The sequence below is a fragment of the Triticum dicoccoides genome, chromosome 1B (genome assembly GCF_002162155.2).
Source record: "Triticum dicoccoides isolate Atlit2015 ecotype Zavitan chromosome 1B, WEW_v2.0, whole genome shotgun sequence".
Lineage (NCBI taxonomy): Eukaryota > Viridiplantae > Streptophyta > Magnoliopsida > Poales > Poaceae > Triticum > Triticum dicoccoides.
The window spans coordinates 510268831-510280727 of NC_041381.1; the positions used below are offsets into that span (position 1 = coordinate 510268831).

Genomic DNA, 11897 nt, shown 5'->3' on the forward strand with positions numbered 1-11897 from the left:
GCCGCCCTCCCACCGCCACGGAGCACGAACGGCGCGCGCGGAGGAGCGCCGCGCCGTCGCTGCCGCACGAGTCCCCGCTCGCAGCCGGCCGCTCCGACGCGCCAGAGCCCCACCGCCGCCGGATCCGCGCGGGGCTTTGCCCGGCGGAGGCTAACGGGCGGCGGCGAGGAGGGGGGGAGCAGGGGGGGCGGCCGCTGTGGTGGCGAGATGCGCCGCCGCCCGAGTCGCCCTGGGGAGGACGACGCGGGGGCCAGGAAGACTTGTACTGCAAGTCTGTCGCCATCTCAGGTTAAATAGCCCCTGCATCGTCATTGCGGGAGCCGCGCCACCCGTTACACCGCCGGTCCTCCACTTACTAGTTACGCCTCTGCATCGCGCAATGGCGCCATGGATGGGGTTGGTGCTGGTGCTGGTCGTGCTGTGCGTGCGGCCGGCCGCGTCGGCCAACACCGTGCCGGCGGCGTCGTACATCGTCCACATGGAGAAGTCGGCCATGCCGAGCCCCTTCTCCAGCCACCCTGCGCTGGTACGCCTCCACGCTCGCCGCGGCCGCGCCGGGGGCAAAGATGCTCTACGCCTACGACCACGCCACACACGGGTTCGCGGCGCGCCTTCGTGAGGAGGAACTCGCCGTGCTCCGCCGATCCCCCGGCTTCATCTCCTGCTACCGCGACGACGCCCGGGTGGTGCGCGACACGACGCACACCCCCGAGTTCCTCGGCGTCGGCGCGGCCGGGGGGATTTGGGAGGCTTCAAGCTACGGCGACAACGTCATCATCGGCGTGGTGGACACGGGCGTGTGGCCCGAGAGCGCGAGCTTCCGCGACGACGGGCTCCCCCCGGTGCCGGCGCGGTGGAAGGGCTTCTGCGAGTCCGGCACGGCGTTCGACGCCGCCAAGGTGTGCAACCGGAAGCTCGTCGGCGCGCGCAAGTTCAACAAGGGCCTCATCGCCAACAACGTGACCGTCGCTGTCAACTCCCCGCGGGACACGAACGGCCACGGCACGCACACGTCGTCCACGGCCGCCGGCTCGCCCGTGTCGGGCGCGTCCTTCTTCGGCTACGCCCGAGGCATCGCTCGCGGCATGGCGCCCCGTGCCAGGGTGGCGGTGTACAAGGCCCTGTGGGACGAAGGCTCGTACGCTTCCGACATACTCGCCGCCATGGACCAGGCGATCGCCGACGGCGTCGACGTGCTCTCCCTCTCCCTTAGCCTGAATGGCCGGCAGTTATACGAAGACCCTGTAGCCATTGGCGCGTTCGCGGCGATGCAGCGCGGCGTGTTCGTGTCAACTTCGGCGGGCAACGATGGACCGGACCTCGGGTACCTCCACAACGGCTCGCCGTGGGTGCTCACCGTCGCGTCGGGCAGGGTGGACCGGGAGTTGTCCGGCATCGTCAGGCTCGGCGACGGCACGACCTTCATCGGCGAAACGCTCTACCCAGGAACCCCGAGCAGCCTCGGGAACGCCGGGCTCGTGTTCCTCGGCACGTGCGACAACAGCACCTTGCTCTCCATGAAGCGCGACAATGTCGTGCTCTGTGACTCCACGCACACGGATTCCCTCTGGCCCGCGATATCCGCGGCGCAGGAAGCCGCGCTGTTTCTGTCGAGCGACCCGCTCCGGGAGATCATGGAGAACTTCCGGTTCCCGGGCGTGATCCTGAGCCCGCAGGCTGCCCCTGCGCTGCTGCACTACGTCCAGAGCAGCCGCACGCCCAAGGCCTCGATCAAGTTCGCGGTGACCGTGGAGGGCACGAAGCCCGCGCCGCTGGTGGCGGGCTACTCGTCGCGCGGCCCGGCGGCGAGCTGCCCGACGGTGCTCAAGCCCGACCTGCTCGCGCCCGGCTCGTTCATCCTGGCATCGTGGGCGGAGAACGTCAGCGTCGCGAAGGTCGGGCCGCAGACCGCAGTCAGTGTTCAGCAAGTTCAACGTTATCTCCGGCTCGTCCATGTCGTGCCCGCACGCAGCAGGCGTGGCGGCGCTGCTCAAGGCCGTCCACCCGGAGTGGAGTCCCGCTGCGATCCGGTCGGCAATGATGACGACGGCTAGCGCGGTGGACAACACCTTTGCTCCCATCAAGGACATGGCCGGCGGCAACCACAGCGGACCAGCCTCGCCGCTCGCGATGGGGTCCGGCCACATCGACCCGAACCGCGCCCTGGCCCCGGGACTGGTGTATGACGCCGGGCCGGAAGACTACGTCAAGATGATGTGCGCGATGAAGTACACGGCGGCGCAGATCAAGACGGTGGCGCAGTCGTCGGCCCCTGTCGACTGCACCGGCGCGTCGCTCGACCTCAACTACCCGTCGTTCATTGCGTTCTTCAACAAGACGGGAGAGAAGAAGTTCGCCAGGACGGTGACCAGCGTGGCCGACGGGCCGGCGAGGTACATGGCCACGGTAGAGGGACTGAACGGGCTCAAGGTGACCGTCATGCCGAGCACGCTGGTGTTCGGCGGCAAGCAGGAGAAGCAGCGGTACGCGGTGGTTATTCAGGTTCAGGAAGAGCTAGCGCCCGGCGCGGTGCTGCACGGAGCGCTGACCTGGGCGGACGACACCGGCAATCACACGGTGAGGAGCCCGATCGTGGTCACGTCGACGTCGCTGCTGTAGGATTCCTGCTAGAGCATGGTGGCGCGGGTTGCAGTGCAGCACCCGTTGCTCAGTCCAATTAATTCATCGTAATATATGGCATCATGAACCATTTAAGTTAAATTTGTATTTGGTACTTGATCATATCTATCGACCTTCATCCTCTCCCACCAAAAGCCTGCTCATCAAACCTTGATACATCCTTTTCTCACTTGGATGTATGTATGGTGTATGGAGTAGTATGATATGTCTCTTAGGAAATTTTAACTGTTCTGTGTTTATGTCAGATTACAACATGGTGTACACGTTCACCTTGATAGAAACTACAATGGAACTACTAAATGCACTACAGAGTTACAGGATCTTAGGCACAACTATAATAAGCAATACACAACAAGGCTTTAATTTTCTTTGAAGATTACACCCAGTGGAGAGAGGTCGTAGTTGCGAGAGGTCATTGCCAGATTCAGGTTTGAGGCATGCATTTGCAGCTCCACGTTACTGCATCTGATGGTTCAAGTAATTCGTACATCTTGAAGTAGTGCCCAGCGTTTCAGCATGTAGGCCACTCGAGAGCTCCTCGAGGTGTCCTTGCCCTGTCACAAGCACTTGACCCAGCTCAATTCAGCTTAACAAAAAGCCCATCAGTATCGACTCCTGCATCGGTGCCCTCCATCTGGGTTCCCGCTTTGCCTTTCGAGCTTTTTTTTTTACTTTCAGGTTAAGGTCTTCATGTACGCTGATAGGAAAAATTTATCTTGACCACCATTCTTGTCTTCTCACCTGGATTAGCTTTGTTCCTTCCAGCCAAACCATAACTGCAACAAAGAGCATATTGTTAACTTCCTCGTCTCTCCCGTTCTTCCATCCACCAGAATCTAGCTAAAGATTCATCTGGAATATATAACAAACAACCTAATATAATTATGAACAAATTTCAGTGAAACCAAATCAGTGCCCCAGCTTTGCCATACCTGACTGAAAGTACTAATGACATTCCCATAAACGCTAAATTAACTCCAAATCATTTCAATCATATTTGCAGCCAGAGTTCGGATAATCTTTTTTTTCGATCAAGGGGGAGGAGCTCCCCCGGCTCCATTTCATAGAAATGAAACCAACAAGTCATACAGAGCTTCTGGTCTAAAACCAGGTTCCGAAAGGTTTCAAACCAACATAAACTAAACATCTACGCCAGCATACAGTCTTCCAGGAATATAAACAAAAACAGGAGAGGTAAACAGAGTTCGGATAATCATTCGCATGAGGTCGTTTTGCTGACTCTGCAACTGCATCTCCTCAACAGCATCTGCAGACCATGAATTTAACACTGGCACATCACATCTCTTGCTTGGTTATTAAACTGGATTATCAACTATTACAGTTCATATCAGAAAACTGGCAAATACCAGGAAATGGAGGAGAAACAAAAAGCTAGCCACAATACTACCTACACAAGTACAAATACTATCGTAGCAATAAGGGGCATGTCAGTATGCCCCTATATTGGAACATTCAGAACTTCGGTGAGTTTTTTTTTTTAAAGACCAAGATCTTCTGATCTCACAATAAACCTAACGGGTATTACTTTCTAATGGTGACGCGAATCTTAGCATGTTAATTCCATGATCTGTGCACTTTCTGGCAGCAGATCTACTGAGCCGCAATAAAACATATCTAATGTAGCATTTAAAGTTTACAAAAGATCGACCGCTAGATATTTTTGCAGGACATGCCAAACCTTTAGAAGTTATTTGAAAAAAAAGGTAATATCATTTTACCAGTGAAACGCCGTCTATAGAAGCCATAAAGTGCCTAATACCTTGTATTAGGTGCCATCCCTTTGGATACAGCAAACCCTGTTCCCATTAAACTAAAATCAGAAGTGACAATTTCAAGCAACTCTATCAGAAGATTTTCATGAATTTATATTAGTACAAGTATTGATAGTTAGTAAATATTGAGTCCTATATTTTCAGTCAATTTTATCAACACAATTACCATGTTGCAAAACTGAAATCTTGCATGAATATAACTAACATGTCTACTATGTTTCAGACTTTTTGGTGGCGTCAACCTGAATATCTCTTAAAAAATATCAAACAGTCTTCCTGTTAAAATATAGTAATAAGGTGATACTCCCTCTGTAAACTAATATAAGAGCATATAGAATACTAAAGTAGTGATCTAAACGCTCTATATTAGTTTACAGAGGGAGTACTTTCAAGCAATTCTATCTGTACGTTTTCATGCATCTCTAGTAGTAACAGTCAGTACTAAGTCCAAAATTTCTAGGCATTTCTATCAGTAAATTTAGCAAAGAATGTAGCGGCAATTTAATCCCCATATCTCCAACAGAAAAAATAACATGTCGTCGAAAGCACTTGCAGCTAATGAGACACAAGCACATAATACATGAAAAGTAGTCTATTTGAATGGGGTGTATTATTACCATATTAGCATGTCTTCTCATTTTGTGAAAACATGCTTCATTTCCTCAGGTTCCTGAATTTCTCCATCACTATAACTGCACATCAGATCTTCTTTTCCAATTGAAGCATAGTAAATTCTCCACCAGCTAAAAATTGTTGATAAATATGTGTCCCAATCAAATAAATCGAAATCTCTTCAGGGTCATTGCTGGTTTGTTGCTCATTCGTTTAACCAATATTCACATCTATTACTTTGTTTTGGAAAGCAAAGTGCATTGAACGCAGTCATTATCTACTCAGAACAGAGGCAAATTTCCAGCTAGCATTCTAAAACAGTAGTGTGGCAAAACCAAGCTAATCCTTCGACAAACAGAACAACCAGGCTGATTGACATATCCGACCTAGTATAACTTTCTCAGATTCGAGTACAAGAGGTACAGCAGGAGGAAGACTTGGGAAAGAAGAAGATACAGAGAGGAGGAAGGAAACGTGAGCTAGTTCAACAACTCGTTGCCTCACCTACGGAACGACCGAGCTTATATGTCTGCTCATACAGCTCATCCAAACTCTTCCCTTACACGGCCCACGACCCGCTGGCCCAAAGACTAAAAACCAGCTCACACACTCTCTTTGGTGCAGGACTCTATCATCTTCAGAACACCTGTTCCTGGTTCAGTACTTGTCGGGGTCACGGTACTTACAGGTTCCGCCTCTCCAGAACCAACTTGTTCCCAAGCTGGTGCATTTGGAAACGTCTGTCAAACTGTCGTGTAATCTTCCCATGTAGCATCTGAGGCTGATAATTTAACAGTGCTTGATTACCTTTCTTCACTAGCCGGCGATCAAGGATCAGGGCAGGCTGCAGATCCTCAACTTCCATCAACAGAAGTGCCGGTAAAGTAGTAAAAACTGGAGTGTGGTCAGGTACATGTTGTTTCAGCTGAGAAACATGAAACACCGGATGTACCTGACTGCCTTCAGGGAGCGCTAGTTTATACTCTACTGGACCAATCTTCTCCAGTATCTTATAAGGCCCAAAGTACTTGAATGCCAATTTAGGAAAAGGTCTATTTACCACTAATGATTGTGCATATGGTTGGAGCTTGAGGAAGACCTCCTCTTCTATCTGAAATTCTCTGGAAGAGCGATGTTTGTCTGCTTCAGACTTCATTTTTGCTTGAGCTCTATGTAGCTGCACTTTCAGATGTTCAGAGTAACGTTGACGTTCTTGGATCGACTGATCCACATCGACCTTGTCAGTTGTCAGAGGGCGAGGCAGTTCTCCAATATGTGGCTCATGTCCATATAATGCCTTAAAAGGAGAACAACTCAGTGATGAATGATGGGAGGTATTATACCAAAATTCAGCCAATGGTAACCAGATGGCCCACTTAGTTGGTGTAGCATTGACAGAGCACCGGAGATACATCTCGAGACATTGCTTTTCTGATTGACCATCAGTCTGAGGGTGCCTGGCAGTTGACATTGGAAGTTTAGAGCGCCACAAAGACCATAATTCTTTCCAAAATTTACTTGTGAACACTGGATCCCCGTCAGATGTTATAGTGTAGGGCATGCTGTGCAACCTGACAATATTCTGCAAGAACAGTTGGGCAACAGAAGCAGCAGTGTAAGGGTGTTTCAAGGGAACAAAAATGACTATATTTTGTAAATCTGCCCACTACCACCATTATCACAGAGTAGCCACATGATTTAGGCAGACCTTCCACAAAATCCATGGTCACATCCTCCCAAGCTCCTTGGGGAACAGGCAGTGGATTAGGAAGTCCTGGATACTTGCACTGTTCACACTTAGCTTGTTGGCAAACCTGACACCGCTGGACAAATTTCATGACAGCTTGTTTGAGGCCTGACCAGTGAAACAAATTCTTTATCCTCTGATAAGTAGCTTGCATTCCTGAGTGGCCTCCTATGGGACTAGCATGAAATGCTTCTATGATTTTAGTTTGCAATGCAGAATTAGCACCAATCCAAATTCTTCCCTGGTGTCTAAGTAGACCTTTTTGAAGAGTAAAATCTGGGTCTGCTTCAGGTGTAACAGCCAGCTTTTGTAGTAATTCCTGTGCTTCAGAATCTATTACATAGGAATTGATGACCTTCTGAATCCACACAGGATGAGAACTGGAAACCCCTTTCAAGGCAAAAGCATGTCCCACTCTAGAAAGGGCATCGGCCACCTTATTGTCAACTCCTTTTCTGAACTGGAATTTAAACTGCAAGCCTACTAACTTGGCCATAGCTTTTCTTTGCAAGTCTGAAGTCAGGACTTGGTCCTCCAAACTACACAAACTCTGGTGATCAGTCTTGATTGTGAATGATCCCCTGGACAGATACGGTCTCCACCTGTCCACAGCCATCATCACAGCTCAGAACTCCTCGTAGATGGACAATTTGCTGTTGTTCGTGCCCAAGGCCTTACTGTAGTAAGCCACTGGGTGTCCTTGTTGACTGAGTACATCACCAATGCCAGTGTCACAGGCATCCGTTTCAATGCAGAAGTGCTGTGAAAAATTAGGTAAAGCCAGGACAGGGGTGGTGCTCATTGCTTGCTTGAGCTTGTAAATTTCCACTCGTGCCTCTGAAGACCAGGTGAAAACTTTCTTCTGCAAAAGTACAGTTAGGGGCTTTGCCAGAATCCCATAATTTTGGACAAATTTCCTATAGTACCCCGTGAGCCCTAGAAACCCTCGTAACTGTCACAGTAGTAGGAGTGGGCCACTGTAACATAGCCTTAGTTTTCTCTGGATCAGTTGCTACACCTTTGTCAGAAATAATGTGGCCCAGGTACTCAAGTTGTTGCTGAGCAAAGAAACATTTGCTTTCCTTGGGAAATAACTTGTGCTCTAAGTGGGAGTCCAAATCTTCACTAAAAACTAGGATATCATTCATGAATACTAACACAAATCTTCTTGTAAACCTGGCAAATATTGCATTCATAAGGCACTAGAAATGTGCTGGTGCATTTGTGAGACCAAATGGCATAACTCTGAACTGGAATTGACCATGATGAGTCTTAAATGCTGTTTTAGCTTCATCCTCTTCCACCATCCTAATCTGATGGTACCCTGCTCTAAGATCCAGTTTGGAAAACCATTTGGCACCTGCCTCATCCAATAGCTCATCTACCACAGGCATAGGAAATTTGCTTTTTATTGTCAAAACATTCAACGTTCTATAATCCACACAAAACCTCCATGTTCCATCATTTTTCTTGACCAGCAGCACAGGAGAAGCAAAAGGAGACATACTGGGTTGCACTAGTCCAGCTTCAATCATTTCATCCACCTGCTTCTCAATCTTATCCTTTTGCAAAGGAGAATATCTATATGGTCTTGAGTTTACAGGAACACTGTCAGGTAACAGGGGAAACGGCATGATCAAATGCTCTATGTGGTGCCAACTGCTGTGGTTTCTGAAACACATCACTGTATTCAGTCAGAAGTTCTTGTACACTTTCAGGTGTAGTTTGGACAGAGAGATCTGCTTCAGGGGCTAACACTGCTGTAGCCCAAACATCATTACCTTTAAGACACTTCTCTAACTGTTCTGCAGTGAGCTCTTTAATTTGTGTCACAGGTTTATCATGCAAGCCTTGTAAAGTAATGAGTTGTTCATTGTGTTGGAACTGAATCCACTTTTCCTCCAGTGACAAGTCATAGGACCCCATTTCTCCAGCCAATCCATGCCCAAGATGGCATCATAGCCTCCCAATGGCACAAACTTCATGTCAGTAATGAAGGTGTGACCCTGAATCCACCATTTAAACCCATGAACTTCTTGCTCACACTGCATGAACTCCCCATTAGCTACTTTCACTCTCAGAGAAACATGAAGTGGAGAGGTAGGACACTGTAGCATGTACGCCAGTTGCTGATCAATAAAAGTATGTGAACTTCCAGAGTCCACTAACAGAAGCATGACCTTATTGTCCACCATAGCTCTTAATCTGATTGTCTTAGGATTTTGGGAACCTAACAGAGCATTAACCGACAGAAAGGCAGCAGCCTCAGCTGCAGTTTTCTCCACTGCCAAGGCATCCAACATAGCATCTTCCAAATACACTTGCTCTTCTGATATGATTTGAGCAGCCTTGACTTGCATTTCGTTTTTCTTGCATAAGTGTCCAGGAGCATATTTATCTGCACAACTATAGCACAAATGTTGGCCCTACGGTAATCCTTGAGTTGTTTGGCTTTCCAAATCTCTCCAGCTGCAAATTGTGTTCTCTGCATTGGCTCTCGTGTTTGCTGAGTTCTGTATCCTCCATTTCTATGAAAACGCCCTTGCTGACTTTTGTTCCTCTCCAACACCGCCTCCTATACTAAAGCATATTCAGCTACCGTGTTTACTAACAGAGGTAACTAGATTTCCACTGCAGAACGAATTTCTTCCTTCAATCCTAAGACAAATTGAGTTACCAACAGGGTTTCACTAACAGCCCCTTCATACAGTCGCACTTGGTACACCAATTGGTTGAGGTTGTTGCGACATTCCTGAACTGAACCAACCTGTTTCAGTTACTAGCAATTCGCGCATACAGTTTCGATGCATGTTCCGGTCAAACTCCAGCAGAATAGCTGAGGCAAACTGACTCCATGAAGAGCAGTAATCATACAGTTTATACGCCTGATACCAGTGTGCTGCATTGCCGTATAGGTGCAGAGATGCGGACATGACCATGAAATTGTCAGGAATTTGATACAGTTGGAAATAGGCCTCACAATTGTCAAGCCAAATACGCACTCCATCAAGCCTCGGAAATTCTATCTTAGGCATCCACGGCCGCTTCGACCCATGCTCGTCAAACGAAGAGGAATACTGTGGTGTTGGAGGTACCTTGCCAGGATCCACTGGAGGAGGAGGGCGGTGTTGTTCCTTCGAAGTCGACCCACTGGCATGCGCTGCTGCTGCCGGGCAGCAAAAAGGCGAAACACCCCGGCGCGGCGGCGCCGCCATACTGCCGATATTCGCATCCCTCGCGCTGGATGACTCCTTGAGCACCCGTGCCACATGAACCTGATCCTGGTGGATCTCCCCCGGAGAACTCACGAAGAGATTTACCTTGGAGTGGACTTGATCTAGCCGGGCCATCTGTTCCTCAAACTTGCTATCCAATCCATCCAGCCGAGTCTGGATTTCGGCAATCCCCTCCACTCCTGCATCAAGTTCTCCTCAAACGAGCTCATCGCGTCCACCAAATGCCTCGTCTGAGCGTTCAGCTTGAACGGCGCCGTCGCCGCTCCCTCTGAATTCCTCTCACGCCGATTTCGGATTTCTAGTCGATCGCCCAAAAGCAATCAACAACCAATCGGTCGATGTTACAGAGAAATCTCGAGATTGCGGAGCGCGAATCGGACCGATCTAAGCTCTGAATACCACTTGACATATCCGTCTAGTATAACTTCCTCAAATTCGAGTACAAGAGATACAGGAGGAGGAAGACTTTTTTTTTTTGAGACAAAGGACGAAGACTTGGGAAAGAAGAAGATACATATAGAGCAGGAGGAATGAAACGTGGGCTAGTTCAGAACGACCGAGCTTATGGCCCATTTCAATTTTGAACCCATATTTTCTTGACAATCCCAACTAGTTAGGATGTGATCCCTCAAAAAAAAAAAGTTGGGATGTAAACAACTAGGATTGTCAACAAATGAAAGAAGTACTCCCTTCGTCTCATAATGTAAGACGTTTTTTTGATATATTTTTTTGAGAATTTTTTTATTCAAATTACGAATCAGTACAAAGCAGTCGACTCTTACAAGCACACTGAAACACAAACGCAAAGGACCATGAACACCTAGAGTACCCTAAGACAACCATAACACAAGAGGATCTCCGGAGCCCTGTGTCATCATCCCTGAATCTTGAGAGAAGACCCCTGCAGCAGAAGGATCTGCAACCAGTCGCAAACAGGTCATCATCTTCGACCACAGTACAATTGCCGCCACGCTGCTTCCTTCTTTCTTGACACCAGCGCTGAAAGGGCATGGACATCAATCCAATACACCTGCAATAGCCGTCGCCATCTTTGGCTTTGAGTACGGCGAAAAGTGTCCCTTCCGGAAGGAAGAGAACTCGAGTCATCCGACCGGTCCAGCACCGCGGCCCGGCCATCCGCCCAGACAAAGCAGGATCTCCTACCAGCATCAGCGCAGAGGAAGGAGAAGAACCGCAGCAGCAAATCATACCAACAAGGAAGAAGAAAGGTCTTCGTCTCCCTGCATCCATCGCCCATCTGAGGATCCAAACGGCCAGTGTCGATGGACCTCCAACCACCATAGCCCGCGACCTCGACGAGATCCGGGGATCCCCAACACCGCTGGCTCCTAGACGAAGGCAAAAGCCTCGCTTGACCGCGAACGGAGCCCGGAGAAACTTATTCCGACGCGACACCACCACAACGGTCTCGGCAGCGTCTCCCTCAACCCTAACCCTACCACACACCCACCTAGCGAACAGACCCGGGGTTCCCCCTCCCTCCCGCCGCCGGAGCGGCCGACGGAGAGAGAGGGAACCGGCGGCGTCACCGGCGGCGCGCAAGGGATCCCGGTCGCCTCCTTGATCGCCTGATGCGATCCTACTTTTTCGCTGGAGTTTGGTTGCTTCGTGTGTTCGAGATGCGGGTCTATCGATGGGGTGTTAATCCTAGTTGCGTTTTTTTATACTAGTAAGACGTTTTTTAACACTACCTAGTATCAAAAAAACGTCTTACATTATGAGACAGAGGGAGTACATATTTCACCCCAAATGCGCCCAGAGGGACGAATACCCTCCTGAACTTCAATTTGGTACAATTTTAACCCTCGAATCTTCAAAACCGGTCAAATATTTCCCTAAGCTGGTTTT

General features: G+C 49.4%; 1 long non-coding RNA gene and 1 pseudogene across 2 annotated transcripts; one reads left to right on the forward strand and one right to left on the reverse strand.

Moving 5' to 3' along the window:
* The first annotated feature begins 373 nt into the window (after positions 1–373).
* On the forward strand, positions 374–2619 carry LOC119307529 (annotated as a pseudogene).
* Positions 2620–2823: 204 nt separating this feature from the next.
* Positions 2824–10498, reverse strand: LOC119345413. 2 transcript variants are annotated; one of them, XR_005167035.1, is made up of 3 exons: positions 5051–10498; positions 4380–4457; positions 2824–3416 (listed from the first exon to the last, which is right to left on the reverse strand). It is a non-coding gene; the product is annotated as an uncharacterized LOC119345413 (long non-coding RNA). The 2 variants fall into 2 exon arrangements; XR_005167033.1 differs by having other exon boundaries at positions 2824–4457.
* Between the last annotated feature and the right edge of the window lie 1399 nt (positions 10499–11897).